Genomic DNA, 17,704 nt, shown 5'->3' with positions numbered 1-17,704 from the left:
CATCCTTTTCCCCTACACCTTGCCAGCACACCACTAAAGGCCTATTTAAACACACTTCTTTTTACCAAGTGCATCACGTTCATTTTTCAACCAAAAATAAAAAAGCAGATTAAAAAGCATGAAACACCAATGGAAGAGAGATAGCAAGCATCAGAACCAAATTCAGATATGTCAGTGATGTTGGAATGATCTGAAGTGGAACTTAAAATAACTACTATTAATATGCTAAGGGTTCTATAGGATAAAATAGACAGCATGCAACATAAACAGAGAGATGGGAATTCTAAGAAAGAACCAAAAATAAATGCTAGTGATAAAAACTACTGTAACAAAAATGAAGAATTCATTTGAAGGGCCTATTAGTAAACTGGACAGAGCTGAGGAAAGAATCTCTGAGCTTGAGAAAATATATCAACAGAAACCTCAAAAACTAAAAATCAAATAAACAAAAAAAAGACTTGAAAAAAAAAGCCCAGAACATACAAGGACTATGTGACAACTACAACTAAAAAAGATGTAACATACATATAATGGCACTACTAGCAGGAGAGAAAAGAAAGAAACAGAAGAAATATTTGGAAAAAAAACAAAAAAACAACCTGACAATTTTTCCCTATTAATGAAGCACATATCCAGGAAGCTCAGAGAACACCAAGAAGTATAAAACAAAAAACAAACATAAACAACAACAAAAAACCTTAAACCTTTCCACATACCATTTTCAAGTTATAGAAAATGAAAAGAAAAAACTGGCTGGTGTGGCTCAGTGGTTGAGTGTCAACCTATGAACTAAGAGTCATGGTTTGATTCCTGATCAGGGCACATGCCTGAGTTGTGAGCTTGATCCCCAGTGTGGGGTGTGCGGGAGGCAGCTGATCAATGATTCTGTGTCATTCACTCTCTCTCTCCCCCTTTATCTGAAATCAATAAAAATATTTTTTAAAAAAGAAAACTAAAAAAATGCCTGAAAGAAGCCAGCTATAGAGGAGGAGCAAAGATAAGAATTACATCTGAGTTCTACTAAAAAATTATGCAAGTAAATAGAAAGGAGTGAAACATTAGTGTTAGAAGATTAAAAAAAATAAACACAACAATTTATGTACCCTGTGAAATTATCCTTCAAAATTAAAGGAGAAATAAAGACTTTCTCAGAGAAGCAAAAATCGAGGAAATTTGTTGCCAGTAGACATGATTTGCAAGAAATGTTGAAAAAAACGTTCTTTAAAAAAGAACACAATATGGTCAGAAACTTGGATCTATATAAATGAAGAGAATTAGATGAAGAAAAAGTGAAGGTAAAAAAATGTATTTTTCTTATTCTTAATTGATCTAACATATAATGTTTATTCAAAATAATAAAAGCAAAATTTTTGTATGTTTGTGTAAATATTCTTATGTATGCTAATATATAAATGAAATAAATGGTAGCAATGATACAAGGGATGGAAAGAAATAATTAGGGTTATTTCCTTTTTTATAAGGTACACAAACTAGCTGTGAAACAGTATAGTGTTACTTGAAAGTGGACTTGGATTAGTTATAAATATATTTTGCAAACTTTAGGGAACTAATTTAAAAAAAGTAAAAAGAAGCATAATTTATATGCTAAAAGAAGGGAGAAAATGGAATCATAATATAATTAAAAGCACAATAGGTATAAAAAGAGCAGAAGACAAATATAAGAATAAAGAACAGGGGCAACACATAAAAAACAGTAACAAATAAACCAACTATATCAATAATCACTTTAAATGTCAATAGTCTAAATACACCTATTTAAAAGCAGAGATTGCCTGAGTGGATCAAAAAAGAAATGTCCAACTATATGTTGTCTAGAAGGAACCACATTAAATACACATTATATTAAAAGTAAAGGGATGGAGAAAGATATCACTAAACATTGTTAGAGATAGCATTAATAGAAAGAAAGTGAAAGTGGATATATTATTTTTAGACACTGTTGACTTCAGAGCAAGGAAATTTATCAGGGATGAAGAGGAGAATTACATAATGTTAAGTCATCAATTCTTCAAGAAGATATAATAGTCCTTAATGTGTTTATGCATAGGAAAAGAGGCAAAAACTGATAAAACTGAAAGGAGAAATAGAGGAATCCAACATTACTGTTGGAAACTACAATATCCCTCTTTCAGAAATGGACAGATGCAGCAGGTAGAAAATCAGTAAGGACATAATTGAATTTAATTGACATGCATAGACTATTTCATCCAACAACAGAGTACATATTCTTCTAGAGCTCACATAGAACATTCACCAAGATAGACCACATTTGAGGCCATAAAACACACCTTAACAAATTTAAAAGAATAGAAATCTTGCAATATCTGTTCTCAAGTCACAATGGAATTAAATTGGAAGTCAACAACACAAAGATAGTTGGATAATCTCCAAATACTTGCAGATTAAACGATTCACTTCTAGGTAACAGATGGGTCAAAGAAGAAATCTCAAGAGAAATTTTAAAATATTTTGAATTACATGAAATTAAAATACAACTTACAAAAACTTGAGGAGTGCAGCAAAAAATAGTGTCTTTGAGGGAAATGTATAGCATTAAATGTGCATATTGGAAATTAGGAAAATCTAAAATCAATAATCTAAGCCCTTTACTTTAAAAAAATGATGGATAGAAAGATTAAATATTGTCAAAATGTCAGTTCTCCCCAACTTGATCTATAGACTTAATGCATTCCCAAATGAAATCTCAAAAAGTTATTGACAAACTGACTCTGAAGTTTATATAAAGAAGTGAAAGACACAAAATAGCCAATACAATATTAAAAAAAAAAGTTGGAAGACTGACACTACACAAATTCTAAATCTATAGTAATAAAGACAACATGGTACATTCTTATTCAGTCAGTCACTTAAATATTTATTTATTCATCTTCATCTCTGTAGAGATATAATCCTTACTGTGCAGATAATCATACTCTAGTTGTGGGAATATAACATTACCAAAATGTCTATTTTTAAAAAGGCCTGAATATTTTAATGTTCCATGTTAACTTCATGGTACAGATAAGTCTGAACATAATCCTTGCCTCCAAGAGCTTATTTATTTTTTAATTCTTTATTGATGAAAGTATTACATATGGGAGGGGAAGGAAGATGGCTGCTGACAGGAAGGCAGACTGCAAGATAGTGGGTGAGAGAATGAAGGGAGAGTGGTGGTCGCACAGGGAGTGTTTGTGAGTTGAGGAACACCTATACTCCAGGGGATTGTGGGAGATTTCCAGACAGGGTTACCCTGACCTGGCAGCCTCCACTGCTGCTGGACTCCCTCCCAGAGCGACCGGTTCTGACGTGGAGACTAAGTCATCTTGAAGGGGAGAGTGGATATTGTGGGAAGCCTGAAAATCCCGGGAATTTACAACATGCAAAAAAAAAAAAAAATTAAACTAAACCACCAACTTACACCATACACAAAAATAAACTCAAAATGGATAAAGGATTTAAACATAAGACAAGAAATCATAAAAATACTAGAGAAATCCACAGGCAGCGTAATCTCAGACATATGCCAAAGCAATTTCTTCATGGATACCACTCCTAGGGCAATGGAAACTAAAGATAAAATAAACAAATGGGACTACATCAAAATAAAAACCTTTTCACAGCAAAAGAAACTATGAACAAACCAACAAGAAAACCCACTGTATGGGAGAACATATTTGCAAATGTTATCACTGATAAAGGTTTAATCTCCAACATTTACAGAGAACTCATACAATTTAATAAAAGGAAGATAAATGATCCAATAAAAAATGGGCAACGGACTTAAATAGATACTTTTTGAAAGAAAACATAAGGAAGGCCAAGAGACATATGAAAACATGCTCAAATTCACTAATTATCTGAGAAATGCAAATCAAAACGACAATGTGGTACCACCTCACACCTGTCAGAATGGCAATCATCAACAAATCAACAAAGAAGTGTTGGCGAGGATGCGGAGAAAAAGGAATCCAAATGCACTGTTGGTGGGAATGCAGACTGGTGCAGCCACTGTGCATAGTAGTATGGAGTTTCCTCAAAAAACTAAAAATGGAACTCCCATTTGACCCAGTTTTCCCACTTCTAGGAATATATCCCAAGAGACTAGAAACACCAATTAGAAAGGATAGATGCACCCCTATGTTCATAGCAGCACAATTCACCATAGCTAAGATTTGGAAACAGCCTAAATGCCCATCAGCAGATGAGCGGATTAGAAAAATATGGTACATCTACACAATGGAATACTATGCTGCTATAAAAAAGAAGGAATTCTTACCATTTGCAGCAGCATGGATGGAACTGGAGAGCATTATGTTAAGTGAAATAAGCCAGGCAATGAAAGAAAAATACCACATGATCTCACTCATTTATGGAAAATAAAGACCATTATAACCTGATGAACAGAAAGATATATACAGAGGCAGTAAAGCATCGAACAGACTGTCAAATTACAGTGGGAAGGCTGGGGAGTGTTGGGGCGGGGGGGAAAGAGATCAACTGAAGGTCTTATATGCATACATATAAGCACAACCAATGTACACAAGACACTAGTGGGGGTGGGATGAGGGCGTGCGACTGGGTGTAGGGGAGGCTGGGGGAAGGTCAATGGGGAATAAAAGGAGACATATATACTACTTTGTGTAATACTTTAAAGAATAAAATAAAATTAAAAAAAAACTATGGTACATCTACACAATGGAGTACTATGCTGCTATAAAAAAGAAGGAATTCTTACCATTTGCAACAGCGTGGATGGAACTGGAGAGCATTATGCTAAGTGAAATAAGCCAGGCAATGAAAGAAATGGACACAACTAATGGACACAAGACACTGGGGGAGTGGGATGAGGGCATGCAACAGGGGGTAGGGGAGACTGGGGGAAGGTCAATGGGGAAAAAGAAGGAGATATATGTACTACTATGTGTAATACTTTAAACAATAAAATAAAATTTAAAAATGAAAGTATTACATATGTCCCCTTTTCCCCCCATGGTCCCCTCCCAGCCTGCCCCCGCCCACCAGCCCGGGCCTTCACACCCCTCCCCCCTTGTCTGTGTCCATTGATTATGCTTATATGCATTAATTTGTACTATTAATTTATATATAAACTCCAAGAGTTTATAATTCTGTAAGGAGGAAACTAACGAACATAACTTTAGTACAAAGTCCAGTAGACTAACTTTGGGAAGTGGTATAGTATAAGGGTAAGCATTTGCTCTATAGAAAGATTTGGGTTTGTAATTCTAGCTTTGCCATTTCTTAACTGCATTAGTGGGGTAGCTACTTATCTTCTCTAAAGCTCAATTTTTCCACTTATAAAATATGGTTCAAAGTTTCTATCATGTATGATTATTAAGAGGCTTAAATTAAATAAAGAATATGAGTGCATAGTTTAGTGAACAGCAAAAAATTGGTACTCTGTATTTGTATCAATAGGGAAAGATATATAGACACAATTTTATGCACATCAGGTTATGAAGATGAAAGCAATCTTTATTAAAAAGTATCATTTATTATGGATCTTTCTAGTTTTAACTGCCTTTGTCTTCTGCTCCCTAAAAGTGCACTCAATATATTCACCTCTATGTTCATAGAAGTGTTATTTACAATAGCTAAGATCTGGAAACAGCCCCACTACCCATCAGTAGATGAGTGGATAAAAAAGCTGTGGTACATTTACACAATGGTATACTATGCACCAGTGAAAAAGAAGGAACTCTGATCCTTTGTGACAGCATAGAAGGACCTGAAAAGTATTATGCTATGCAAAATAAGTCAGAGAAAGACAAGTATCACATGATCTCACATATATGTGGAAACTAATGAACAAAATAAACTGATGAGGAAAATAGAAACAGATACATGGAACAGACCAATAGCTGTCAGGGCAGGGGGGTGGAGGTGAGGGGCACTGGATGAATAAAGGTAAGGGATTCGCCAGAAAACATATATACATAACACAGAGACACAGGCAACAGTGTGGTAATAGCAATTGGGAAAGGGGGTGTGGGCAAAATAGGAAAAACTTGGGGAGGAAAGAGACTTTGCTTGGGGTGATGGTCACACAATGATGTATTGAGTTGTACTAGTACACTTGAAACCAGTGTGGTTTTGTGAATCAATGTCACACCAATAAATTAATTTTTTTAAAAAAAGGAAATCTACACCCATTCTTTTAGGTATGTTCTCAGAAATGTTTTAAAAATTAAAATTAAAAGAGAACTTTAAGAAAAAATGCTCTCAATGAGTGAGGAATAAACAAAGAATGAAAGGAAAAACAGGTTCTTTCTAATTTTATGAGACTGAACGTGATTTGTTCATTTTTCATCAGGAGTGAAAAAATAAAATTATACTAAAAGGGCAGAGTTTAGGTAGGACTTTAATAATTTATTTTATTATGTAAATTTAAAAGATAATTATGGTAAGCACCATATTTTTTCACAGTATGGATGATGAAAGTGCCATAAGGGAGATATTGAATATTTAAAAAGAAAAAGCTGAATAATCTATTTCTAAATGCTAACAAGTTTAGAGAAAGACTATGAGGAAAAGTAAGTACTGTAAAAACAGATCATAGATCTGTATTGTAATTGTACTATTGTTACAGAAGTGGTAAGCTGGAATTGTGTCTTACCGTCTCTGACCTTCCTTGCTGTCTTTAACTTTTTAGAAAAGAGACAAAAAAATCAGAACTCTATACACTATTATCTCTCTCTCTCAACTTGGCCATTTTTATGAGATAAGCTTTGACTTCATCTGTGAGGCAGGACTGAAATTTATTTTTAGACTCCCTGCCCCTCCTCTCTTCATGCTCTCTCCTACTTTCAATAGCTCTACTCTTTGCCAGTATTTAGCATGTATTTGTACATTATGAATTTACTATTAAGAAGAAAACAGATCTACTATATCCATCCTATCTAATAAAGAGGGGATATGCTAATTAACCATCACTCCATCACAAAGATGGCTGCACCCACAGCTGAGGCCAAGTTCCCATAAGGAGCCTTAATGAGCAATCAGCAGGGACCTGAGGCTATGCCCTCCCCCACCCAGCAGGGCTTGACAGGGGACCTCAAGGTGCACTTCCCATCCTGGTGCTGGGCTAGAGGATCTCAGGCTGCACCCCGCCCCAGCACTGGGCCAGGGGACCTGAGGCTGTGCCCCCCCTGCCTGGCGGGGCTTGACAGGAGACCGCAGGCTGTGACCCCACCCAGCTGGGCTTGACGGGGGACTTCAAGGTGCACCCCCCGTGCTGGGTCAGGGGAACTCAGGCTGTGCCCCCCCACCCAGCGGGGCTTGATGGGACCTGAGGCTGCAGCCCCCTGCAAGTGTGGCTTGACAGGGGACCTGAGGCTGTGCCCCCCTCCTGGTGCCAGGCCGGGGACCTGAGGCTCCGCCCCCCCACCTGGCAGGGCTTGACGGGGGACCTCAGGCCATGTCCCCCACCCAGCGGGGCTTGACAGGAGATCTCAGGCCATGTCCCACACCTGGTGGGGCTTGATGGGGGACCTCAGGCCATGCCCCCCATTCTGGTGCCGGGCCAGGGGACCTGAAGCTACATCCCCTATCCAGCGGGGCTTGACATAGGTGGGACTGGCCGGGTCTGGATCTAGCCCAATGGGGGGGGAGAGGGGGGCGCCAGGTCTGGGTCTCACGCAATTTTGAGGCGCATGTGGGTGGGCGGGGACTTGACTCTGGGTCCCATGGTGTGCCCCAGACTCTGACAGAACGAAGGTTTTCATATACATTTTACTAATTTTCTTTCATCTCTGACACTTCTATTATAGAGAAAGGGCAAATAGCGATATTAAATTATTTCCTCTAATTAATCCCCTTTTAATGTGCACGAATTTCGTGCACTGGGCCACTAGTAGGTTTATAATAAGCTCCTTGGGAACAAAGAACATATTTTGTATGTCTGGGTATCGTGCACAATGTCTATTTCACACAGCAAGTGTTCAACAACTTTTTGATTGCTTCATTTCTAATAATAATAGTTTACATCTATTGCATAACTATCAAAGGCTTAATGCATGCAAAACATTATCCTAAATATTCATATTGTTTCACTAATATATCAGCAACCCTATGAAGTAGGTGACTTCATAATTCTTAGTTCATTCAGCTTAAAAAGGCCAAACAGCTACTGAATTTTACAGATATGATTTAAACCTGTCTGTTCACAATTAAATCCCAACCCTTAACCACTAAACTCTACTCCCAATGCTCATTTTTAGCACTCTATTATTACTTACATTATGTTGTGGATTAGTTTAGCATATTATATTTCCCCCAAGTATTTGCATTTTTATAAGACAGAGTACAGGATCATATAAGCTGAAGAAATCAATCTCTAATAATGGACTTTCAGTAAGAAACAGTATGAGGAATTGGGGTAATATTTTTGCAGTAGCTTTTTGCCTGTTCGTCAAGTTGCATCACTCAGGTGTTTTTCCCATAAGTGATTAGTAAAAGTGAAAAAGCCTTAGGTCTCTAAGATTAAAGAAGGAAAGAGAGCAAACCTTGGCAATGGCAGAAGTACATTATAAAATAACCTTTTAAAAAATTCATATGTACCCTACCTCCCTTACTTAGAATAAATTTCTTGGTCTCACTGTTTCTTTTGTGTCCTTCTGGAAAATTGTATGTCTGTGCAAAATGGATCAACACAATAGGATCAAACTATACACTGCTTCCCACACCTATTAATGTGGTAAATTACATCAATGCTTTCTAATATTAAACATTATTGAATTCCTAGAAAGAACCTCAAATCATCTTAGTGTATTATTCTTTGCATGCAGATTCTTATTGGCAATATTTTCTGTAGAATTTTTGTATCTATGTATGTAAATGAGACCATTGTTTCCTTTTAGAGGCTATTTCTGTGTGATTTTGTGTCAACTTTATGTTAACTTTGTAACAAGAGTTTAGAAGCTTCCTATTTCTATTCTCAGGAATAGCTGAAAGATTTTCAGAATGAACTATTTCTTGAATGTTTGAGAAAAATACCTTATAAAGCTCTTTGAAACTGTTTTTGAGGAAAGACATAGCTCTTCAGTAAGACTAGATATTTTTTTCAATGGCAACTGGTTTATTTTTCTTTTAATCTCATCTGTAGCCAATGTATGGTAATTTATATTTTCATAGAAAATCACCTATTTCATCCAGATTTAAAATTTATTTTCACAAGGTTGAGTAAAGTCATCTCATATAATTATTTCCTATTTTTTCCATATGTCTGTGGTAATTTTCCCTTTTCCCATTTCCAATTGTGTTTGTGCTTTCTCCCTTTCTTCCTGATTAGATTAGCTACTTGTTTATTTTATCATGGTTTTGAGGAAAAAGCTTTTTCATTATTTCTACTATTTTTGTTGTTAATTCATTAGTATTAACTTTAATCTTTATTAATTTCTTGATTGCTTGTTTCTGATTTCTTCTGGTTTTGTGTGTGTGTGTAATTTATATATTTTTCAAAATAGTGCACTTATATTAATACATATAGTCCTTATAAGAACTCTAGAATGTAAACACTATTTTTATTTCCCTTTAACAGAATAGGACAGTAAGGCAGCAATTTTCAACCTTTTTCACATTACAGCACATGTAAACTAATTGCAAAAATTTTGCAGTACCCAAAAAATATATTTTTGTTGCTGCTCCAAAAAAAATTATAGGCATAACTTTGAATCATTCACACTGATGGCTATTGTTGTGTTGGCTGTTGTCATTTTTTTATTTGACAATATAAGGAAAAAGGGGCCAGTGCCCCAGACTAAATAGTCAGGTATTTCTTGTTTTACAAATTCGTGTGGCACATTGGTTGAAAATCGCTGCATGAAGGCACTAAGAGGTAAAGTCATTTGCCAAGGGTCATAAAGTTAGTGGAGTGGTAGAGCCAGGATATGAAGTTAGCTCTGTTTTTTTATCTATCATACTATATTGTCTTCTTCAGTTTATAGTACTGCTTTTCCTTCTCATTTGTTGAGCTGTTGAATGCCTAATTAATATATTTTCAATATTAACTGTTTATCAATAATAGTGTTTAATGCTGTGTTTCTTCTTAGTGCAACTTTATTGTGATAAAATATTTTATTGTTATTCTCCGGATTTTCTGCAATTTTAGGTTTCTTTTTTTTCCACTCAAGAATTATTTAACAGACTTTTTTTCTGATATTGGGGGTTTTGAAGGTTTTGTTTGTTTGAAAGGTGTTAACGCTAGCATTTTTGTAGATATTCTATTTCAAGTTAAATATATGGCATTTTTTTTTTGTTTGATGGTAGTATGTTGTCATAAATGGATATTGAAGTTTTTAAATGTTTTCTTCAACAACATATTAAGATGGTCATATATACATTTTTTTTTTATTTTCCAGTCTCTTAACATACTGGATTATATACCTTCCTTTACTCATATCAAAATATATTTGGATTCTATGATAATCATTTTATATTATTATTTTAATCTTTGGGTTCAGTTGCTAATATTTATTTAGGCTTTTTGCATTCATGCTCACAAGTGAATATTTCCTAGAATTTTATTGTGCTCAGGTTATCCTAGTAAGGTAATTTAGTTATTGCCCTATGTTTTAATTTGCTATGTAATGGTATATCAGGCAAGTTTCTTAGTTGGTAAAAACAAAAATCAGTTATAGTTTACTTAGGCAGAAAATTAATTTTTTATTAATACATCATGGAGCAATGGGAAGACTAGAGAGCATTGTTTAGAAAAAGACAAGTACAAAGAGAAGCCAAGCAGCTGAAAACCCTTTGGCAGTTGCAATGAAGCTGCTGGGACGGCCACCGGTGAATATTTTTCGCTACCACTTCTGGATTCAACTCGATTGAAGTGACTGAATGTAATCTGTAGTTCTCCCAGCACTGTAATCAATTCATCTATATTGTCAAAGTTTTTGGTAGAAATAGGTAATTAGTTGGCCTTACCTACCACATGCTAACTACCAGGGGTTATGGACAGGAAATGTGTATACCCCTTCACCTTTCATAATGTTAAGAGCAAAGTTTAGTATGTAATCAACTTTTTGAATATTCTATTTTATTTGAAAAGAAAATAAATTTTTGAATAAAGTACAAAGTTAATTGTTCATTTAATTCCAATTTTATACATTTATTTTTTCTTTGTCTACTTTTGACAGTTGCAGTCTGAAAAAAAGATTAATTCCAACTATAACTCTATCCATTTCTTTTGCAGTTTTTGTTTTACATATGGTGTTACATATCAGGCATTTCATGGCATCAATGAATAAAACTCCATCTTCTCTGTCTGAGTTTTGAATCAATTGAAACAGACACAAGTTATTATATGAAAATCAAAATATATCTGTTTTGAATCCTGATTGAATTGGCAGGAGAATGTGGCTTTAGACCTTCAATCAAGTGATATTTTTAATACTTCATCTTTGTTTAACACAGATTTAGCCACTCAATCATGGGGACAGCTTGATGACTGCTTCCCACACCTGCAAGAGCAAGTCCCTACTTTGTGTCAGTTAAAAGAATAGAGCATTCGTGTTTCTGTATTGAAAGGCTGTTGCACAAAAATGAGAAACAATGGAGAGACTAATTGAGATTAAGCATGATGGTTATTATTCCAAACTCTTTGCTCCTCTTTCTGTGGAGAGAAGTAGGTAAGGAGTGCTGGGGGTGACTGTCTAGTGAAGTATCTCACATAAAAACATAAAGAGTAGAGAATATGTGTTTTCCCCTTAAAGCATTAAGTTGAGCATGAAATTGCCAGTATTTCACCCTTTTTTGACCTAAAAATATCAATTTTATATTTTAAAGTTATTTTATGTTATACTAAGTTCATATGTTTGTATCTTTTTCTCACATTTCTATTATTCAAATAACATATACATTACTACTTTAAAAAGTTTAACTTATTTAAAGAAATAAGTTAAAACTTACAGATATTAAAAAGAATAAGAATAATGCATCAAAATCCATTAACAATTTACCGAGATTCACCTATTGTTAACATTACTAACATTTTACCATTTGCTTTATCATTCAGTACCCCTTCTCACACTCTCTCCACACAGAACATATTTGTGTGGCTGGGGAGGGGTGTGTTCCTTTCCCGAACCGTTTTTGTTTGTTTGTTTGTTTTTGTTTTTTAAATATATTTTTATTGATTTCAAAGAGGAAGGGAGAGGAAGAGAGAGATAGAAACATCAGTGATGACAGAGAATCACTGATCGACTGCCTCTTTCATGCCTCCAACTGCGGATCCAGCCCACAACCCAGAATCGAACCCGGAACCCTTCAGTTCTCAGGCCAACACTCTATCCACTTCCCAAACCTGCTAGGGCCAAACCGCTTTTGGGTAACTTATATATGTCCTAGCCCTATACATACATAACAAGACCACAAATAATCAACTCAGTGTATTTAACATTGATATACTAATTCAATCTATCACTTGTTTCCAATTTTTTTTCAATTGATCCAATAAAGCACCAGTCTAGGGTCAGGTATTATATTTAGTTGTTATATATATTTAGCTTTCTTTAATCTGGAACATCTTTTATTTTGTTTTATGACATTAACATTTTCAGGGAAAGTTAATTATCTTTTCAGTCTTCTCTATTTTTTTTATTTTTATTGTTTGTTTTAATAGAATGCTCTTCATTTTTTGAGTTTGTCTGATGTTTCATCATGATTAGATTCAGATCATGCATTCTCAACCAGAACACTACATAGGTGATGCTATGTCCTTGTCAGGGATCACATCTAGATTCACACAATGCCCATCTGCTCCTCACTGGTGATGTAATTTTGATCACCTAGTCAAGGTGTGGTGCAAATTCTCCATTGTACAATTACTGTTTTTTTTTGCCTTACAACCAGTAAGAAATCTGTCTGGAGACACTATAAGACCATGCAAATATCCTTCTCTTCATCAACATTTTCCCCTAAATTGGTTCTTGCCTGATCAATATTTACTATGATGGTTGCAAAATGCTAATTTTCAAATTCCAATACTCCTCCACATTTACTAGTCAGCACTAGACATTCTACTGTAAGCAAGAACCCATCCTTTTCTTATCAGATTGTTTATTTGTTTAGTCAGTTATTATCGGTATGGACTCATGAACTCTTGTAAATGGTTTATAATTAATTATTATACTTATTTACTCATTATTTTGCCATGAATTCTGTTTTAATTCCTATTAATATTTATATATTTGCTTTCCCCTTTTCAGTATTTGCCTGGCATGTATTTTTTATGCTTTTTATTTTCAACCATTCAATTTTAAGTATGTTGCTTATAAACAGCATGTTGATGGTTATTGTTTGTCTCATACCTATCAGAAAGTATCAGTCTTTTTTAATTTTTAAAAAATCCTTATTGTTGAAAGTATTACATATGTCCCCTTTTTGTCTTTTAACATGTGAGAATAAACCATTCACATTTATCATTATTACTTATATATTTACTTATGACTTATTTTTGACATCTTTTGTCCTTCTCTTTCTTAATATGTTTTTCTCATTTTTTTTTCATGTTTGTTTTATGTTAACGGAGCAAGTTTTTCATTGCAATACTCTTTTCCCTGTAGCTGGCTGCCTATTAAGCTGGCAATCCTGGGGCTTCACTAATGAGACAATCCTTAAGCATAAACACAATGAAAAGCTAGCTATAGAGTGTGATAAGTAGGTCACTATAGATCATGGGTTTGTTCATCATCATGCCTTGGAATGCATCTATGTCTGACATATTAGATTTTGTGTAAGATTTCTACTCAAATTCTGATAGGACCTGAAGAATTTGCTGGTGTCCCAGTACAATTTGGGAGGTCACTCCCATTTATGAGTCTCATAACTACATGCCCTGTTAGATTAAATGTAGAAATGCATTGGTTTAAACTCAACAGATCTCCTACTAAGAAACAAGAATATTTAATTCTACTTTGGTATCCATTCAATTTTGATTATATCTTCCTAAATGAAGATTTAGTACCTACCTTCCTCCCTTTAGCACCCAATATACAGAGATTCTCAGGCTTAATATGTCTTTCCAGAGCTTCCACATTATAGGTTAAGATAGTATTGTCTCTAATCATAGCAAATTAAACTAATTTCAATTTTAAGAGTAACTTGAGAATTGCTAACAATTTTTAAGTTTTTTTTTGTATTAAACCAATAGTAGTTTCTAAACCTGAGATTTTTAAGACTCAGATCATCCATTTAGGCTCAATTTGATTAAGTGTAATGGTAATAGCTAAAATGATTGCCTTAAGTAAAACTTCTGAGACATATATTATAGCACTACCTTCACTTGCCATCACATCATCCATAATATCATCTGTGTGTATATTTGCATTTGTGTGGGTGTATCTGGGTGTGTCTTTATCTAGATTGACCTTAGGACACACCTAGATACTATACAAGTGAAAAAAGACTAGCATTTATCAAAATATATTAAGTGCCTTATGCTTTATACACAACATAAAATTTTATCCTTACAATAACTTAATGTTACTTATATCATTTTATTTTCTAGATGAGAAAATTGAATTTTAGATATGTTAGCAGCTTGTCCAATTGTGCACTCTGTGGGGACATTTTTTTCTTTACTAAGTATACACTTTCTCCTTCTGGTAATGGATATTCTATGTTTTTTTAAGTGACAATGTTATCATCTCTACTTTCATCCCCAGAGTTGAGGACATAATGCATGAGTGGCTAATCAGAGTATTATATTCCTCTGGTCACAGTGATTTGTTCAAATATAAGTACACGATTTAATCTAGACTAATGAAATTTCATCCTGACACTTATATTGAGATGGTTGATAAGAGTTCATCCTCTCTTGCTTCTGGAGGTAGAAAACTGTTATGATTTTCATAAAACCCTGCTTGAAAATAATGCTAACATAAAGAAAAGCAAGTACAATATGCTGAGATGGTCTAATGTCAATCTTTGGTTCCCTGAGTTCCATCAAAGTGAAGCTAGTTTTATAGTCATAGACCTTATAGTAATAATATCAAATAAATCAGTTTTTCTGTTTTTAAGCTTTTGTTGAGTTTCTATTCCCACTTGAAGTGAAATCTCCACTGCAGAGTTTTTCTTTTCTTTATTGATTAAGGTATTACATATGTGCCCTTATCCCCCCCCCATTTTCCCTCCAACCCCTCTACTCATGCAGAATTTTTCTTGACCTCTTTTCCTTCCAGATGTACTCTTTCCTACAACACAACATACTTATTTTATAGTATTTGTTACATTCTATCTGTACTAGTCCTTTAACTACTAATGTTCTCCTTCCTTATTTCTTCCTACCAAATAATGCATTTTTAGTGAGAAAATGTTTTGTCATTTCTTGCAAGCCTTAAATAAAAGTAACCTAAAATGCATCTGTCTTTTTAGTAGTTATTTGATAATTTTTCACTAAATTAACACTATCTTTTTTTTTCTTACTTAAAGTCAAAAGCTTTCATGTGTTTTGCCTTCTGAAATAAAATTTGGAAAGCACCTAAAAAAACAACACAACAGTTTGGTGAAGATCATTAAGTTATCTTGGGATATATTTACTGACATATTCACAATATTGGGCTATATCTACATAAATATTTTTTCTTGCTATAGCCACCTTTTAAAATAATCCAATAACCTAAAACATAATACCATGATTCAGGAACCATCTTCATAAAGTAAATGAATTATACTTTTTCACATTTTTAAAGAAAAAGTTCTGTGTACTTTGGGCCAAAAAATGAAAACCTTCAAATATTTCACTAATATCTATTCTGAAAAATCAAGTAATTCAAAAGTCCTTCGGAATTAAAACAGAAAATATTGGCCTATGAACTACTGAAACTTTATCAACTCTAAGAAAATAAGTTTGACAGTCAAAATTGCTTAATTAGCATGGTTTTAACAAATTGTTTAGGTAAATAATAATGAACTCTTGTATAAATTCAAAGGAATAAGAAACCCAAAATTTTCAGAGGATCATCTCAGTTACATCTTTGTCACAAATCAAAAATCTGCTTCTTTGATATGTCATGGGGGGTTATTGAAATATGCACTGGAAAATATACCATCAATGTATATTCAACATACTCACCTTCGTGAATGTAATTTCCATTCTAGAAGAAAACTGATAAATTAAAATAAACCAGTAGAGAACTCTACCATGCTCTTGTGTGGTAAACATTTAGTGTTAGAGAACCTCACAAAGAACTTGTTAATTGCTGCTACTGAACTAATTGCAAAATGCAGTGTACATTTGATGTAAACACTTATAACTCACATAGCAAATATTGTGGAGGTCACTCCCATTGGTTTGTATATTATTTGGAATTTGTGTCTCCATTGGTAGATGGAGATTCAACGCTTCCTATTTCACCATCTTAATGAAGTCACTCTAATACAATGCTTTTAATTTTCATACTTGTTATTGCATGTTTCAATAGTCATTTGTATTGCTGAGCAGAGTTCCATTGTAAATGTGCCATGTGTGTTTATTCTATTTGACTTTAAATTTTAATAAATATTATGTATTGCTTCGGTCTTCTAATCCAAAATATCTGGTATAACTTACTTTGTCCAAGGATATCATTCAATTAGAAATTCTTTATATAGCTGACGACTTAGAGCTAAGAATCAATATTTGGGATTTGAAGGTAAAAACCTGTTTTGTTTCATGTTATAATGTGCTGAAGTAAATATCTGGGGTCTCCAGGTAGCTCATTAAAATAGTATGAATTATACTATTTTCTTTTCATTCTCTGGATAATAATGACTATTAAAGTAATCCAATATATTATTTTCTAGAGTAACCAAATAAATTACTTATCATTGATTTGATTTTTAGATTCAAATTATATTTAATATCATAAGTAGATTAATAAAAATTAACAAGTTAAGAAGGTATTGAGAATTTGTCATGAAAACCAAATCCAAGTAAAGTATTAAAATATTCAGCCATAGAAACAAAAAATCATAATAAATATATTTATATTACATTCCTGGACTTATATGCACATAATATACACATATTGAGATATGACAAATCTCATTTTCTTTTTTAACTATAAATACTGGCATACTCAATTTAACAACAAAGGATAAAGTAGTCTTAATTTTTGTTAAAGATAAATACAAGTAGTATTTAGTTTTCTTAAAGAAAAACAACCACAAATGTATTTTCCAGTTGTTTTCAGATGTAAGTATGAATTATAAAAAAAATGCAAAAAAATATTGAAATCTGTAAATAAAAAAGTAATAAAATTCACACAAAAAGATGAATGAGCAAAAAAATATATGTTGAAACTATTTTAAAAACAGAACAGAACATTTATTTTCTAAAACACACTGTCAGATGTAAAGGTGTAGGATAAATCTTTGCTGTAAAGCAAAATGTTTATTATCTTAATACTAGAGGCCTGGTGTACGAAATTCATGCACTGGGGGGTGTCCCTCAGCCAAACCTGCACCCTCTCCAATCTGGGATCCCTTGGGATATGTCTGACTGCTGGTTTAGTCCCGATCCCTGTGGGATATCCCTCTCACAATCTGGGACTACTGACTCCTAACCACTCGCCTGCCTGCCTGCCTGATTGCCCCTAACTGCTCCCCTGCAGGTCTGATTAACACCTAACTGCTCCCCTGCCAGCCCGATCACCCCCAACTGATCTCCCCTGCCAGCCTGGTC

The sequence above is a fragment of the Cnephaeus nilssonii genome (assembly GCF_951640355.1).
Source record: "Cnephaeus nilssonii genome assembly, chromosome: X".
Lineage (NCBI taxonomy): Eukaryota > Metazoa > Chordata > Mammalia > Chiroptera > Vespertilionidae > Cnephaeus > Cnephaeus nilssonii.
Note: the sequence above shows the minus strand (reverse complement) of the source record.